This window comes from Petaurus breviceps, unplaced genomic scaffold (genome assembly GCF_028583685.1).
Source record: "Petaurus breviceps papuanus isolate PSGF00001 unplaced genomic scaffold, PetGlider_PUasm1.0 90842, whole genome shotgun sequence".
Lineage (NCBI taxonomy): Eukaryota > Metazoa > Chordata > Mammalia > Diprotodontia > Petauridae > Petaurus > Petaurus breviceps.
The window spans coordinates 2,177,866-2,183,865 of NW_027187358.1; positions in this window are offsets into that span (position 1 = coordinate 2,177,866).

A 6,000-nucleotide genomic window follows, 5' to 3' on the forward strand; every position below is an offset into this window, starting at 1 on the left:
GTATAGACTTACAATGATGTTATCATGATGTAGAATTGACTCTGAGTTCTTGCTAACTGTACCAGAAAAATTTAAATCTAGCAGAACCTGACACTAGAAACACTAAGTATAGTCAGGAAGCAGAATGCTATACATGGACCCAATGAGAATGGAGTTAGATGCAGTGCTTTACCTTGCTGGGCATGGATTGATGAAATTTTTTGCCACAGCAATTCTCAAAACCAACTATCTATTAAATTGTAAAAGATTTGTACTCTTCACTGGTAGAGAGAGCACCTCAGAATTGGTTGTTATAATTATTAAATATAAATATCAAAGAATTTATTAAAACTAAATAGCAACTTATTAAATAAGTTCAGTATTTTAATTATTTATTTAATTTTAATAATTATAATAATAACAACATGTATATGAAACCTATTATGTGTCAGGTGTTATGATAAGTGCTTTATAAAAATTAATTCATTTTATCCTCTCAACACTCATGGGAGGTAGGTGATATTGTTAACCCCATGTTACAGCTGTAGAAGTTGAAACAAAGAGAGGTTAAATGATTTTCCAAGGTCACATGTCTAGTAAGTATCCAACTCTAGGTTTAAATATAGTTTTTTCCTAACTGGGCTTCAAAGTATGACATAGTAGTAAAAATAATGATTTTATATATACATATATATATATATCTGTTGTAAATATGCTAAATTCATTACATTTATTTCCCTGTAGTATTTAATGTGCTTGCAAACATATTGTCATCTGAGATGAATTGACATCGTCTTTATGTACTTAATACTTAGACTTCTCAGAATATGTTGGAAAAAAATGTAAATAAGCATTAAAGTTTTTGGAAGTTTCCATCAAAAAACTCACTATAAATAAAATAATAATTTTCACTTATACTGAAATGGCTGGCAATGATGTAAGCAGAAAAGTGTCACAGAAAATGTGATCAGTTTAAGAAAGGTATAAGGACAACTAAGTAGTTCAATAAATAACGCACCAGGCCTGGAGTTAAGACCTGAGTTCAAATTCAATCTCATCTACTTGCTAGCTCTGTGATCCTGAGAAGGTTGCTTTATTTTTGTCTGCCTTAGTTTCCTTCCTTATAAAATGGAGATAATACTAACCTGAAATAATGTCTCCTGTGGTAATTGTGAGGATAAAGTGAGATAATATCTGTAAAGTCTTTATAAACCTTAAATCACTATGTAAATATTAACTGTTATAAACATTACTAATATTCTTGCTCTGTACTTAACTTTTTTTAAGAATAACTAGATAATCTCTTCAATATAACTCTTTCTAGTATCAAAGGAACATTGAGAGGTTAGTTGTTCCCCTCTCCCAGTGATAGAGAGAAAAAACTAATAATGAATTTCATTGTTTTTGTCATTCATTCAGTCATGTCCAACTCTTTGTAACCCCATGGAATGTAGCACCACAATTAAAAAGCATTGGTTCTTTGATGCCCATCTTTCCTTATGGTTCAACTCTTGCAGTCATATATTGCAGTTGGAAAAGTTATGGCTTTGCTATGCACACATTTGTCAGGAAGGCAGTGTCTCTGATTTTTAGTATGCTGTCCAGAATTGCCATAGTTTTTCTTCCAAGGAACAATGGTCTTTTCATTTCATGGCTGCAGTAGCTGCCTGCAGTGATCTTTGAGGCCAAAGATATACAATCTGGCACTGATTCCATTTCTTCATTTCTTCTGCCCCTGTTTGCCAGCAAGTGATTTTCCAGCAGTGGACATAATGTTAATTCCTTATTATTAATGTTGAGATTCAGGCCAGATTTTACACTCTCTACCTTCACCCTGATGAAGAGGCTTCTTGATTCTTCTTTACTTTCTTCCATCTGCGTACTATCATCTTCATATCTGAGATTGTTGATCTTTCTCCAGGCAACTTTAATTCTGTTTTTTTTTTGTCTAACCTGGAATTTTACATGATATACTCTGCATGTAATTTAAACGAAGTGAGAATGGGGGCAAATAGGTGGTGCAGTGAGAGCAGCAGCCCCAGAGTTGGCAGGACCCGGGATCGGTTCCAGCCTCAGATACTTAACACCCACACAAAATAACTGGCCGTGTAACATTGGGCAAGTTACTTAACCCCAATTGCTTTATAAATAAATTGATAGATAGATAGATAGATGAATAAATAAATAAATAGAAATAAATAAATAAATGAGGTGAGAATGGAAAGTATTGTCATACTCATTCCCCAATCTTAAACCAAACAGTTGTTCCTATGTACTATGTAAATTGTCATGATCTTTACATACTAAACTCTGAAATATCTTCTCAGAATATGTTGGGAAAGATGTAAATACACCAAGAAAATATGAATGCAGAAACCTAAAAGCACATCTAGTTATACTTAGAGGGTTGTATTATGAGTCAGGAAAAAAATTTCCTGTAAACTTTTGTCTCTAGAGGTGCCAGTAAAAAAAAAAAATATATATATATATATGCCTTTTGCAAGGGAAGGGGAGATTACCTCTATGAAGTATCATAGTGTATTAAAAAAAAGATGGGAGGAAATAAAGGAAAGATTTGTGTTTCTAACACTATCTCTAGCAGTAAAATTACCTACTGTGTGATCTGGTAAATCCTTATCTTTTTGGTATTTCAGTTTCCTTCCCTATAAAATTGCTTGCATTATATACCTCACTTGATAAAGATGCAATGAGACACTCTAGTTTCATTGGGGTAACTTTGGAAAGTATATAGTAACTCCTCTAATGTAAATAAAAATTCCATTTTGAAATACTACAGAGCACTGATGAGTGTTATAACCAATCATAACATCAGAAGCAACAGTGGGGTAACATAAAGAACTTTTGATTAGAGGTCGAAGGAACTGGGTTTGAATTCCACTCTGTTGCTTGCTATAGCTGTGTCCTTGTCTAAACCTCTATGGGCATCCACAAGTTTTTTATCTGTAAAAATGAAGGGGCTTGATCAGATGATCTCAGAATTCTCTAACATCTATAAATCTATGATCTATGGAAAATTACAATACAGCATCCTGGCAGAGAGATCATTGTATAGAGATAGAATGATAATGTCTCAGCAATCTACTCAATTCTCTAAGGCAATAAATTATGTAGATGGTGTAAATTTGCACTACTAGAGGGAGTTTCCTCATCTGAGGAAATGTTATTAATTCATTACCTATATCAATGAAATTATGGGTCCAATCACTATTTCTACTCTTCAGGAGTTTCCCACAATCTCTATACAACAGTATTATTTCATTGTTATTGAAGTCTAGTGAAAAATGTTACTGTTAATGTTGCTGTTATTGTCATTACTGCTTCTTTCCTAGTCTTGCTTCAAGAAATTCTCTGTTCCTTAGCCATTCCCCTCCTTTGACCTGATATTATCTCCATTCATCCTGATGTTTTCTCTAGAATCTTCCATACTTAGGATCTTTAGTTACAAACTAGAAACTTTGATTGTCTTAACTGGTTGATAATGTTCTAACTGTGCCCTCAGAGGTGAGAAACTTGTCAGACCTGACTGGGCAGGATACTGTCCCTTCCTATAAAGCACCCAAATTGTTCTGATCCCAGTACTATCTGATCTTCAAGTATCCTAGAACCATGGGCGGGGAATCTGTGGCCTCCTGGCCATATGTGACCATCTAAGATATCAAATATTGCCCTTTGACTGAATCCACGTTTTTGTTCTGTGATTTGAATTCAGTCAAAGGGCCATACTTGAAGATCTACAGGGCCACACATGGCCTTGCTGCCAGAGTTTCCCTGTCCCTGGAGCCTAAACTATCATGGACGCCCTCATTATTACATACCTAAAGATCATTAACCTGAAGCCTTTCCATTGCCATGCCTAGTGGACTGTGTGAGTGTGTGTGTGTGTGTGTGTGTGTGTGTGTGTGTGCATGTTTGTATGTGTATGGGAGGGGTAGCTCCTTTCAGAGATAGTATTTTAGATGATGTGGGAGAAGGTCAATGGATTATCCTAGCTCTTTTGCTATCCTTCTCACTCACTCACTTGACGTTCTCTAGCTAAACCAAAGGATCTTCCCTTTAGGGCTTTTGCCTAAATACACCAGGTAAAAGAATTCACTGCCTCCTTTAATATCGCTGAAGCCCATTTAGACCCAGCAAGGGAAACTGAAAGCTGAATGCATTTTAATCTTTATCAAGAAGAATGTATGCATTCTAAAATGTGTATCTTCATTTTTTTTATATTATGAGTCATAATAATACTTTTTTCCAAAGAAACATAAACCATTCAACAATTATCTATATAAGGAAGGACAAGAATTAATCTTGCTTTCACAAATATGAAGCAAGAGAGACTCAAAATTTTTCATGCTCTTTCTCTTTATATACACTAAAAGCCCTTATTCAATAATGTCCAGTTCGATATTGGTGTGCTTTGCTGTTTCCTTCTCCAGCTCACTTTATAGATGAAGAAACTAAAGCAAAGAGTTTTAAGTGACTTGCTCATGGTCACACAATGGTCCAGGACCAGCTCTCTATCCACTAGTTCCCCACACTATAGGCTGCTAAAGCCTAATACATGTACAGATCTTTGAAGCCCTTTAGACTATATTCTATTTATAAATCACAGCAGACATAATGTATGAAAAAGATACTGCCCAACAGATCTTTATGTAACAGTTCATTCCCTATCACAACTTGTTTCCTTGTTGTGTAGACAGTCCAATTTACATTTTCTTTGTGTTTTATTCTTCATATTTAAATGTGACATTTTAGTAAAGTCATTTAGAATTCAAAATTGTCCCGAGAACTAGCTTTAATATAACACTACCATTTTTCATTAAAATGTCTTAAATTCTTAATCAAATGTCACCTCATTGACATAGAACTCTTTAACTGAAGCTCAATATAATTTCTCCCTTCTTCATTAATAATGAGAAGATGGTTTCTACATTAGGAAGATGGGAAATTTCTAAACTACTAGAATATATCATTGAAATAACCAAACATAATCAGTGTTGGTCTCAGAATTAAAGACTAAGATTTTCGGGTGCCAAGGGAAGCCATCACCAGTGTTTAAAATAATAATAATGATAATTTCTCCGGAGCACTTTGGGCAATTACCACAAATTATGCCTGAGTAAAGGGCTAAAAGGATGTTCTCAGTGCATCCCTCTGTGAAGCTTCTATAAAGTACTGTGTGGATTAGGTGGAGTAGGGAGGAGCTCATTTCAACCCAGATATGTGGTAATGTTGTTGTTGATGATAATGATATTGTATACATATAAGTTTTGCTAAGCAATTCACACATCTTATTTTATTTTCAATACAACCCTCTGATTATAGGTGTGATTATTATTCCATTTTACAGATGAGGAAATTCAGGCTGAGATAGTTTAAATGACTTGACCAAGGTGACTCAAGTAATAAGTGTCTGAGGCCAGAATTGAACTTCAAATTTCATAATTGCAGGACCATTATTCTGTCCACAGCAATATTTTTTGCAGTCTAAATGTAAAATATATATGTAGTGAAATTTGAATTCAAATCTTCCTAATAATTTCCTATCTCATTTATTGAGGCAACATGGCAAAGTGGATTGAGGGCTGATCTAGGACTCTGAAATACCTTGTTCAAGTTATGTCTTTGATTCACTACCTGTGTGACTGTTCACAAGTTACTTAAATTTCAAGAACCCCCAAACAACACACTAAGATTATGTTATAACATGCATTTGCCATTCTTCATTAGGGGAAGGAATCATTTTACTAGAAATTCAACATTCTTATAAAAACACAGAAAAAAATATTGCTAACTAGGTACTGCACTCCATTGTTTCTAAATATTTGAATTACTTTGAAAATTCTACTTGTATCAGTGCCCTGGGAGAAGAGGATCCCACTTTGCCCCATTGTGTTCTGGCTTCTCTCTTCTCTAATCAACATTTCTTGTATTTTGTTTAATGCATTTGCTATGGACCAAAGCAGTATTTAAATAGCATAATGTGAAAAAAAATGTCTTTAGTTT